At 41.4% G+C, this 12,662-nt stretch overlaps 1 protein-coding gene across 3 annotated transcripts in view; it reads right to left on the bottom strand.

Annotated features, from left to right (window-relative positions):
- Positions 1-4,983, bottom strand: part of fam168a (family with sequence similarity 168 member A) — a 94,289-nt gene extending 89,306 nt beyond the window's left edge. For 2 of the 3 annotated variants that reach the window (XM_068033375.1, XM_068033377.1), the window contains exon 1: positions 4,856-4,982. The gene's annotated coding sequence lies outside the window, so the exon portion shown is untranslated. Of the gene's footprint in view, positions 1-4,855 lie in introns of all 3 variants that reach the window. The other variant, XM_068033376.1, reaches the window with a different exon arrangement.
- Positions 4,984-12,662: the final 7,679 nt, after the last annotated feature.

Below are 12,662 nucleotides of genomic sequence, written 5' to 3'. Positions count from 1 at the left end.
AGGATGTGTGAGTGTCTTCAGTTAGGGTTGTTTTCTGCTGTAGTGAGCAGAAACACTGAGCAAACTGGTATACAAGAACAGTAGAGATCAACATTTGGAATTTAGCCAAATACAGTGTAGGGGAAGTAGTGTGTACTGTGGTCCTAGACTTTGGTACCAATGCAGTAGAGGTCCTGGAGTTTCACAGTACTCTGTTGGGACCATTTATCTATTTGCATGGTGGAGGGTGCACCTCAGACTCAGCAGAATTAGGGTGGAATGAGAGGTCTAGCTCATTGGTAGATTCCTGGTGTTTGTTAGCAGTGAGGGAAAGAGGCAACATGGCCCTGATAACATTAAATGGGGGCAAGGTCATCCAAGGTCTAGAAGTACCTTTTTGTAATTCAAACACTGAAATAATGGTTTGTGTTTGGTTCCTGGGAGTTCACTTGTCTTCCACAGATGTCATTACAATGTTTACATTTGCTAACTTATGAGAACAGACATTCATGAGGCAAGCAGAAGCCTTATTTGCTTTCAAAATTGAACTTTCCCCTACCCAGTACTTCTAAATACTCAAACTCCACTGGTACATTCTCAACTTTAACTGTTAAAAGGTGTGTATATTTATAATGGGCCACTTGATCTAATGTATAGAATACATAAAACTTAATACATGGGTAAATATTTTTAGATAAACATCCATATACCAAATCGCATCCTCGCTGGACACTACATATATACTCAACAAATGGGAACCGAGGAGCATTTCCCCCAAGCCCAAACAAGGTCTCAGAGGCTGTGTGCCAATAGCTTCCCTAAATGGGAGCAGTTAACTGAGCACACACCAGGAAACATGACACTAAACTTGTCTGTATGGATTTACTCACTAAGCGTCCAAAACAAAACTTGGATTTTGTGTTACTTAGTAGTTTCAACAAGTCTAATGCATCAGTAAAGTTTAGTTTAGAGATACAGCACTGAAACAGGCCCTTCGGCCCACCGAGTCTGTGCCGACCATCAACCACCCATTTATACTAATCCTACACTAATTCCATATTCCTACCACATCCCCACCTATCTCTATATTTCCCTACCACCTACCTATACTAGGGGCAATTGCTACTGGTTAAAACAGACAGCAAAAAGCTTAAAAACACTGACGTAGTACATCCAGGTAATGAAGTCACACAGCTGAAAGAACATCTCAGCAACCATGATTGGCTTGAGAACAAATTGAAAAGCTGAAGTTTTACAATGAAACTATGACCCTTTAATACTAGTTTCTAGGATTTAAAAGCTGAACATAAAGGTATGCCACATTGTGTGTAATGTAGCAGCACGTCAGCACACCAATTCATATGCATTTGCAACCAGTCTAGAACTATATTAAGCCATTCCCCAGAAAACAGGTAATTTGTAATGACGGTCACCCAGTAACACTTCTGCACAGCCATAGAAACTAGTACAGAGGTAGCATAGTCAAGATAAGCAAAATTATCCTGCATTTCTGATTGTCAGGGTGGGGTGGGGGTGGCACAGGGAGATTTAATTCCCAATATCTTTATTTTGTAACATCTGATCAAGCAATTAAAATTCTACATTTAAATGTTCAAACAAATACAATGTAATTTATTTCTCATTTTGACAAATTTTGTTATGGATGACTTTAAGGATGTTGCTGTTATCCATAATGGTATTCCACCCACTCTATTATTTGCCTATACAATGCTGGGTGCAGAGCACACACATTCAACTCCTCCAACCTGCACTTCCAAGGAAGTGCTGAGTGCTTGGAAGAGTTGCTTGTATGCACCATAGAATGTTGCATGTGAAAATGATGGCAAGTATAGTGAGGCACCTCATGTGGTGTAATGAGAGAAACTGATCTGTACTGCTCTTGATGTAATGTCAAATTTGAACTGTTATGTAATGTATGCTTACAAATTTTATCAAAAAAGTCCTCCAACCTGCACTTATGCTGCACAACGTATGGAATAAAGGCAACAATGCTAACTTTTCCTCGAACCTTAAAGCAGTCTGTTGATTTATAGTTCTTAAATCAGATGTGCACATCAGTTGGGTGTGGCATCTGAATTTCAAATTACACATAATTGAGGATACAAATATTAGAAAGGCATACAATGCTTCACAGAAACAGATGCACTGTTAACATTTCAAAACAATCATTTATAGTGTGAATTCTTCAATGAATCTAGTTCAGATCCTATACCAGGTCAAAAACTTGACCTATCTCTTGATACAGAATCTCTGCTATACAATTTGGAAGATGCATGCCAGAACTACAGCAATGTCCTGTTTAGCTTGGATAAGCCAAAAAACAAAGTTTGACTTTTGTTTGTAAAACTTGCCTTGAAGAAAAGATCAACCTGCACTGCTGTCTGACCTGTGGTCCTAAAGAGCTAGTCTCAAAAGTCAGTTTTCCAAGATGCTGAATGGCGCCGGATAGCCTTTTATATACTGCAGGGCTATTTAGTTCAAAAGTAATTCTAATTTTGTAAGCACATTTAAATCTTCTATGTACTGCATTTACTCGGATGAAGAATTGCAGCACTGTCGTACATTCTCCTCTAACTCCAATGGTGTAATTTTTAGGGAAAATGAAGTTTACTCATGTTGAGTAAAATGCAGATGAATTACAGATTAACATATACCAATTGCACCAATTAAGCAAAAGGTAGAGAATGAGGAAACTCCAACAGACAGCTTTACTACAGCTAGCACATTTCAGCACTGAACATCTCAGAATGCTGGTTATTTATGCAAGTTTTACCTGACTGCATCCAGTCTGTTCTATGGTATATAGAGTCAGAGATATACAGCACCGCAACATATCTTCCTAACTAAAAGAAAACTGACAAGCCGCTGTGAGCTGGCAACCTACATTTTCATGTTACAATTTCAATATTTAATCAGATGTACACAAAATCAGGCCAGTTGACTAGCTGAAACTAAAAGGTAGTTTACTACTTGAAAATAAGCAGGATCTACTATAATAAAAGCAAGAAATGCTGGAAATACTCAGCAGGTCTGGCAGCATCTGTGGAGAGAGAAGCAAAGTTAATGTTTCAGGTCAGTGACCTTTCATCAGAACAGGATCTACTAATTGATTTAAGAAAAACACCAGCAGCAAAAATTTAATTTATTGAAGCAAATAGCCTCACTTATGTTCAATAAAATATCACTTTGGCATACAACCCAAACATTGAATCAATAAGTGCGTGCATTTATTAAACCAAGGCTAGAAAAATACAGCACAAACAAAATTTGCATGATAAATGTGGCAAACTCGGCAGCGATATTGTGTACGAGAGTTGGTGATAGCTTCTAGCTGCCATACAGTTCACCAATACCAAAGTAAAAGTAAGAACCCCCTCAAAAACATTTCCAAGCCAATTTTATTTATTTTGAAACGACTTAGCATCTACACAATAGAAACTAGGGGTAAACTTTTGTTATATTTCGATAGATATATATATATATATATATATATACACACACACACACAGACTGACAAAATGGATTGACGTGAGTTAACGCGGGTTGCAGAGAAAAAGAAAAAAACTGAAGGAATTTTTAGACTCAATCAAAAGATCAATGCATTCGGCCCCTTGAGTTTATGAAAGCTTTTCCCAACGTTCAAAAAAGGGGCAAATTAGCGGGAAACTATTAAACCAAATGGCAGGCGCATAAAAATATAACTGACATTGTTCATAAAACAATCAGATTTAATGCCTTTCATTTCTTAGAAGCAGTAGCAGCCATAAACCGTCCATTTTGAGCATTCGTATTATGCTTCTAAACGGCAGAAATTAGGATTTAGAAATTGTTGGCACCCTTTCAAAATCCAATCCCCACAATTTTATATCATTTGTACATAATAAAGTTAATTTTAAAAATCGCACGCTATATTTTTTTTTAAAACTGGTTTTGCAGCTGTAGCTTGGCCCCAGCAGAACGATCCCATTTTCACACATTTTTGGCGCGGGGGGGGGGGGGGGCTTGTTGCCTTTAGGAAAATATTGTCGCCATCACAAAGAAAACAATTCCAACAACTGACTGACTGCATCAACATTCATTCATCGACACTAGACGGTGAATCACCTTTACTTTAATTAGCTGCAACCATGCGCTCGTAAGTAAGCTAACAACGTCCATTTTAAAATAAAACAAAAAAAAAATGCACAACTATCCCTTCTCGCCGGGCATACCAGATTAGTGAGAAAGGACAGAGTGCAGAAAGAAATCGCTGCTGCCGAACTGAGCGGCGTCAGGAGAACATTAAAAAAAAAATTTACAAGTTGAATTCTCTAAAAAAAAAAGTTGATTTTTTTTATAAAAGAAAAAAATCAGAACTAAATACTGAGAGAAATTCAATGTGATTTTTAATTGCGGTTATTTCCGCGCCTCACTGCATTCCTGAGGTGAGAGAGAAAAGCTCTTCATCTTTCCTGGGAATGAGTCAATGACCGAGGGGGGCTCCTGCGCCAGCCAGTAAAACTCAGCAAACGCCAAACGTCCATTTTTTTTAAATGATTTTTCCTCCACATTTCCCCTCCACAAGGATCTCCCGTTCCAAATAAATAAATCTCCGCAACCCTCCCCTACTCGTACCAATAGTTAAATAACCAAGTTGGTAGAAGGGAATGGAAGCAACCCCGCCGCAGCCAACCCAGCGCCCCGCAGATTTCCCTGACAGTCACAAAAAAAAACGTCCATCTTAAAAGAAAATCCCTTTTATTTCTGCCCCTCCTTCATCCGCCCCACACACATCACGGTTTAGCATCAAAACAAAAAGGTTTGACTGTGCTAGAGTTTGTGCATATTCGGGGGGGGGAAGGAAGCCGCCGCTTACCAGTAAACACCGAACCGAGTACTTCCCTCCCTGCCTGCTTGCCTGTTGTGTATATTCCCCTCTCTCTCTCTCTCTTTCCGCACCGTTCAGGCTCCTTCTCAAACCGAACCGGGGGGGAGGGGAAACGGCATTACGTCACATCCGACACCACCCCTACCTGCTGCGTCATGACGTATGCAACGTACACCAGTCCCACCCCTGAAGTGTCCATCACTAATTTCGACGTCATAAAAGGTCATGCTCATCCAATCGTCAGAACGCAGAAGGCGGCCGTTCGGCCCGTCGAGCCCCTGCCCGCTCTCTGCAAGAGGAACTCGGCTAGTCCCACTCCCCCCCTCCCCTCCCTTTCACCTGCAAATTTTTTCTCTTCAGATAATTAACCAATTCCCTCTTGAAAGCCACAATTGAATCTGCCTCCACCACCCTCTCAGGCAGTGCATTCACAATATATATTGATGATATAGATGTTTGCAGATGACGCAAAGCTGGGTGGGAGTGTGTTCAAGTCTTCAGAAGAAGGAATTTTTTTCCACACAAGATCAGGGGGCAGGTTCTTCAACCTTGCCCGTCTAAGAGCGAAGACCAAAGTACGGAAAGTCCTCATCAGGGAACTACTCTTTGCTGATGATGCTGCTTTAACATCTCACACTGAAGAGTGTCTGCAGAGTCTCATCGACAGGTTTGCGGCTGCCTGCAACGAATTTGGCCTAACCATCAGCCTCAAGAAAACAAACATCATGGGACAGGACGTCAGAAATGCTCCATCCATCAATATCGGCGACCACGCTCTGGAAGTGGTTCAAGAGTTCACCTACCTAGGCTCAACTATCACCAGTAACCTGTCTCTAGATGCAGAAATCAACAAGCGCATGGGAAAGGCTTCACTGCTATGTTCGGACTGGCCAAGAGAGTGTGGGAAAATGGCGCACTGACACGGAACACAAAAGTCCGAGTGTATCAAGCCTGTGTCCTCAGTACCTTGCTCTATGGCAGCGAGGCCTGGAAAACGTATGTCAGCCAAGAGCGACGTCTCAATTCATTCCATCTTCGCTGCCTCCGGAGAATACTTGGCATCAGGTGGCAGGACCGTATCTCCAACACAGAAGTCCTCAAGGCGGCCAACATCCCCAGCTTATACACACTACTGAGTCAGCGGCGCTTGAGATGGCTTGGCCATGTGAGCTGCATGGAAGATGGCAGGATCCCCAAAGACACATTGTACAGCGAGCCCGTCACCGGTATCAGACCCACCGGCCGTCCATGTCTCCGCTTTAAAGACATCTGCAAACGCGACATGAAGTCCTGTGACATTGATCACAAGTCGTGGGAGTCAGTTGCCAGCGTTCGCCAGAGCTGGCGGGCAGCCATAAAGGCGGGGCTAAAGTGTGGCGAGTCTAAGAGACTTAGCAGTTGGCAGGAAAAAAGACAGAAGCGCAAGGGGAGAGCCAACTGTGTTACAGCCCCGACAAACAAATTTTTCTGCAACACCTGTGGAAGAGCCTGTCACTCTAGAATTGGCCTTTATAGCCACTCCAGGCGCTGCTCCACACACCACTGACCACCTCCAGGCGCTTACCCGTTGTCTCTCGAGACAAGGAGGCCAAAGAAGAAGAAGAAAATACCCAAGTTTGTAGACGACACAAAGCTGGGTGGGAGTGGGAGCTGAGAGGAGGATGCAGAGAAGCTCCAGTGTGATTTGGACAGGTTGAGTGAGTGGGCAAATACTTGGCAGATGCAGTATAATTTTTTTTTATTCATTCATGGGATGTGGGCGTCACTGGCCAGTCCAGCATTTATTGCCCATCCCTAATTGCCATTGAGAAGGTGGTGGTGAGCTGCCTTCTTGAACCGCTGCAGTCCATTTGGGGTAGGTACACCCACAGTGCTGTTAGGAAGGGAGTTCCAGGATTTTGACCCAGCAACAGTGAAGGAATGGCGATATAGTTCCAGGTCAGGATGGTGTGTGCCTTGGAGGGGAACTTGCAGGTGGTGGTGTTCCCATGTATTTGCTGCCCTTGTCCTCCTAGTTGGTAGAGGTCGCGGGTTTGGAAGGTGCTGTCTAAGGAGCCTTGGTGCATTGCTGCAGTGCATCTTGTAGATGGTACACACTGCTGCCACTGTGCGTCGGTGGTGGAGGGAGTGAATGTTTGTAGAAGGGGTGCCAATCAAGCGGGCTGCTTTGTCCTGGATGGTGTCGAGCTTCTTGAGTGTTGTTGGAGCTGCACCCATCCAGGCAAGTGGAGAGTATTCCATCACACTCCTGACTTGTGCCTTGTAGATGGTGGACAGGCTTTGGGGAGTCAGGAGGTGAGTTACTCGCCTCAGGATTCCTAGCCTCTGACCTGCTCTTGTAGCCACGGTATTTATATGGCTACTCCAGTTCAGTTTCTAGTCAATGGTATCCCCTAGGATGTTGATAGTGGGGGATTCAGCGATGGTAATGCCGTTGAATGTCAAGGGGAGATGGTTAGATTCTCCCTTGTTGGAGATGGTCATTGCCTGGCACTTGTGTGGCGCAAATGTTACTTGCCACTTATCAGCCCAAGCCTGGATATTGTCCAGGTCTTGCTGCATTTCTACACGGACTGCTTCAGTCTCTGAGGAGTCACGTGGATAAATGTGAGGTTATCCACTTTGGTGGCAAAAACAGAAAGGCAGATTATCATCTGAACAGCGATAGATTGGGAAAGGGGGAGGTGCAGCGAATCCTGGGTGTCCTTGTGCACCAGTCACTGAAAGTAAGCATGCAGGTGGAGCAGGCAGTTAAGAAGGCAAATGGTATGTTGGCCTTCATAACGAGTGGACTCAAGTGCAGGAGCAGGGATGTTTTGCTGCAATTATACAGCGTGTTGGTGAGACCACACCTTGAGTATTATGTGCAGTTTTGGTCTCCTTATCTGAGGAAGGATGTTCTTGTTATGGAGGGAGTGCAACGAAGGTTCACCAGACTGATTCCTGGGATGACAGAACTGACGTATGAAGAGAGATTGGGTGGATTAGGCTTGTATTCACTAGAGTTTAGAAGAATGAGAGGGGATCTCATAGAAACCTACAAAATTCTAACAGGACTGGACAGACTAGATGCAGGAAGGATGTTCCCGATGGCGGGGGAATCCAGAACCAGAGGTCACAGTCTAAGGATATAGGGTAAGCCATTTAGGACTGAGATGAGGAGGGATTTCTTTACCCACAGAGTGGTGAACCTGTGGAATTCTCTCCCACAGAAAGCAGTTGAGTCCAAATCATTAAATATATTTTAAAAATAGTTAGATATAGTTCTTAGGTCTAAAGGGATCAAGGGATACTAGGAGAAAGCAGGAACAGGGTACTGAGTTTGGATGATCAGCCATGATCATATTGAATGGCGGTGCAGGCTCGAAGGGCCAAATAGCCTACTCCTGCTCCTATTTTTCTATGTTTCTATGTTTCTATTCCAGATGCTAACCACTCACTGTGTAAAAACACAACACGTAGCAACAAACCAAGACTCCTTAGGCAGCACTTTCCAAACCCACGACCTCTACCACCTAGAAGGAAAAGGGCAGCAGATGCATGGGAACACCACCACCTGCAAGTTCCCCTCCAAGGCACACAACATCCTGACTTGGAACTATATTGCCATTCCTTCACTGTCGCTGGGTCAAAATCCTGGATCTCCCTTCCCAACAGCACAGTCGGTGTACCTACACCACGTGGCCTGCAGCAGTTCAAGAAGGCAGCTCACCACCACCTTCTCAAGGGCAATTAGGGATGGACAATAAATGCTGGCCTAGCCAGCGACACCCACATCCCATGAATGAATTAAAAAAATGTTTTTCATCTTGTTGCCCCTGGTTATTTTGCCAAACACCTTAAATCAGCGTCTTCTGGTTCTCGACCCTTCCGCCAATGGAAACAGTTTCTCTCTATCTACTCTGTCTAGACTCCTCATGATTTTGAACACCTCTATCAAATCTCCTTTCAACCTTCTTTTCCCTAAGGAGAACAGCCACTATCTATGTAATTGAAGTCCTTCATCCTTGGAGCTCCTCTCATAAATCTTTTTTGCACCCATTTGCACAGAATCTACACAGCACAGAATGATATGGATGGGTGTGGTGTAGCAGTGGTTATGTTACTGGACTAGTAATCCCAGGATATGCATTCAAATCTCATAATAGCAACTAGGGAGTTTAAATTCAATTAATTAGATAAATCTGGAATTAAAAGAAAAGGATGACTAGATTGTCATTAAAACCCATCTGGTTCACTAATGCCCTTCAGGGAAGGAAATCTTCCATCCTGTTTGTGACTCCAGACACAAAGCAATGGGGTTGACTTTTAACTGGCCTAGTAAACTGCACTCAGTTGTAATCAACCACCTTCTCAAGGGCAATTAGTAATGGACACTAAATGCCAGCCTTGCCAGTGACACCCACATCCTGTGAATGAATACAAAATTAGGCCATTTAACCCATGCTAGCATACATGTTCCCGATGAGCCTCTTCACCTAAACCCAACCCTTCTATTCCTTTTTCCTTCATGTGTTTACCAAGCTGAGAGAAGACTACAGAAACAATTCTTTCTTGTTTCTTACTAGTACAGGAGTCAGCAACCATTTTTACCTGAAGAGCCTTTTTCAAAAAAATTACTTAAAAACTATTGGGAGCTGCAAGACAAAAGTTCAACATTTCTAAACCAAATACTTGGCAATTTGCCAAGTGTCTTTGGTGGCATGCATAATTTGCATATATAATAAATAAAATACATGTCTTACATGAATTACCCCTTTTTGACTTTTTAAACTATAATTTTGTCAATAAAATCATCTTTAAACAAACTATAATATAAGATGCATAAAATTAAGACAATTTCTTTTGGCTATTGATTCTTGTGATTAAAAAAGCTTCTAAAAGCACATTCAGAATAATTTATCATCTCAGCTATATTAGAAACAATAATGGTCACATCCATACAACCTGTTCCTTGAAACAAAGGCATTATCTATAACCATGGTGTAGCTATAGCACTCAAACAGGTTTATTTAGAGCATGATGATGTTATTTGTTGAAATAATAATTTGTAAAGTGCAACATAATGATTCACTTTTTATCCCAACAATGAAAACATGGCTCTTACTTTTCTTGACGTAATTGTTTTTAGGCTTTTTTCATGTTAATGCAATCCAACTGGAAATAGTTAGGAGCCACAAATGAGATGTTCGAGTCGCATGCGTCTCTGGAGCCGCAGGTTCCAGATCCCTGTACTAGTACATTAACTCGGCCACATCACGGCATCTAATTTTATTTTGAATAACTCCTTTTTCTATCCCTCCTATAAAACGTTGCATGTGCCACTGTTGTTATTACAGGAATAAATGACTCAAGACAGGTCTGTACATGGTTAATTTATGTAAGTACATACCTTAGAATGCTTTTCAATTTAGTTTTTTTTATTCATTCATGGGAAAGTCGGCATCGCTGGCTATGCCAGCATTTATTGCCCATCCAATTTAGTACTTTAAAACACAAGTAAGATAGCTGTCAAGAGTTGATGTCAAACTGCTTTCCATATCCTTCTGTTTAATTTGAACTAAAGAATCACAGATATTATTACACGGAAGGACATTCAGCCAAATGCTGGAAAATTGATGTGGTGCCTGCAAAAGGTTCCTTCAATTGAAACTATACACTCTAATCCCATTTTTGTACCTTGAGAAGGAGACTAAGTGATACAGAAAGAAAGAAAGTGATACAGGCAGTGGGAGCTTTATGCAGCTCCAGCACTTTTAAGGACTAACCTTTGAGTGGATATTTTTTCTTGATATCTATTCTGAATTTACTTTTCACGAATGTTACGACCGAGGTGGGAGTAATCCACTGTCAATTCAATCCCAATACTCCACAGGTTGCAGCATATTATTAAGATTTTCCCTCCCAACCGGAAAACAGCCAAATTAAAGACTTTAGTAACCCCAGAATAAAACAGACCAAACCAGATATCTTTAAACAACAACAAATTAACTATTAATCAACTAAATCTTAAACACTATTAAGATAAATTTATGTCTAAAGACCTTATAACTTCTTATTTATCCTAACTTCCTCATTCACACACATACATTCAAAATCTAATGGTTAGCCGGTTTTAAAAATAGTGTTTTTAAAAATTATCTGTTTCTTAATGTAAGTCTTTGTGAGTTATACTCCTGGTTGATGAGGTGCCCAGATTAGAACAATTCAATGCCACTTTAAGTCTCCACGCGAATTCAACGAAACAATCTTTTAATAGATAGGCATTCAAAGCACTTTGGCTGCAGCAGGCGTCACACAGTTCTTCTAACAAGGAGTATAACGACAGGTCTATATTTGGATTTTAAAACTGGTAGTCTTTCAGTCGAAATTTTACTGCAAATTCCAGAAAACACAATCAGTCAAGAGAGTGTCAATCTTGAAGCAAAGACTTCTTAGATTGGAAGTAAAGAAAAGGAATTTTGCTACCTCCAGCAATACAAATGTTCTCTTCAAAGAGTTTTTTTTTTCCTTAGGCAATTAACACAGCCTGTAGCTCATTGTTGAATTTCTGCTGAGAGAATTCTCTTCCTTTGAGGCAGTTCAAACTAGTTTTAGCCAGTTTTTACACACAGTCAAAAATTACAGTACACCATGTGACCTCCCTCCTGCTGTGGCCTAGGAAACAGGTGCAGCTGGCACACTGTGCCTCTTAGTTTTTAAAGGCACACTGTTTTTAAACAGAGTCTTAAAGGCACACTGTTTTAATCAGAGGAGAAAAAAAACAGTTCCGCGACACTAAACTCTAGTTATGTCCTCTGTCCTAATTCTTTGTATATCTTGAGATAATAATCTGGATTTATCACATCAAAGCATTTAATATTTTCTATAGAACACAAGTATCTTCATCCCCACATTCATAATTGCAACAGTTTTAGTGAGGGTGAGGTATTAGTTTTGCATAACTACCTAAACTGCGATATGTTTTAAACTATTTTTTGTGGACTCTGGATCGACTGTTGTTATCTGGCTGTCCAGTATAATGCATAAATCAAGACACCCATATAAATGAGATGGAAGTCTTTGACAAGCTGAAAGGGCTTAAAACAAAGGTGGAGTATTGAGAGAGATAAGCAAGGCACTGACAATCGCTCTGGGTGAGTCAATGAATGCTGGGGAGGCAAGAATTGATTAAGAACAGGCTAACATGGTCTCCATATTCAAAAAAGGTGAAAAAAAACTTACACAGTCAACTAAAGATCCATCAGTCTTACTTTAATTCCATATAAAATGATAGAATCGATGATCAGGCGCAAACTTTATGATTGCCCTGCCTGACCAACTTCCTTGATTTCATTGAGAAAATGACAGCTCACACCACACTTCTGGTGAAGTTACAGTGCCAGAGCAGGAGCAGCTCCAAGGAAATTTCTGGCCAGTAATTCATTAAAATAGAAAATGTACATCTTACCTGCACATATTGCGTACTTGATTAGGTAATCTAAATAAACCAATCAGAAGTTAGATTTTCCTGTCTTGCCGAGTGAGCAGTGAATGCCAAAGCATAGATGGGCTAACCCCAACAGAATTTCTAAGTATAACCTAATTATAATGGTATTAGTGAGCTTCTGGCATGAATGATTACTGCCTCTGGGAGTTCTCTGTTTTGTTAGCAGAAAATATCATGTTGCTGCAGGATTTAGATGGCAGCAGCAACATAAAGGTGCTGCCATTTCTGATGAGTAATGAGTTCTTTTTAAATGAACTCAGATGCAGGCCATCTTCCAAACATAACTTTATTTACACATTTGCCAGG

This window comes from Heterodontus francisci, chromosome 6 (assembly GCF_036365525.1).
Source record: "Heterodontus francisci isolate sHetFra1 chromosome 6, sHetFra1.hap1, whole genome shotgun sequence".
In the NCBI taxonomy this organism is placed as follows: Eukaryota; Metazoa; Chordata; class Chondrichthyes; order Heterodontiformes; family Heterodontidae; genus Heterodontus; species Heterodontus francisci.
This window is presented reverse-complemented; position numbering and strand designations above follow the sequence as displayed.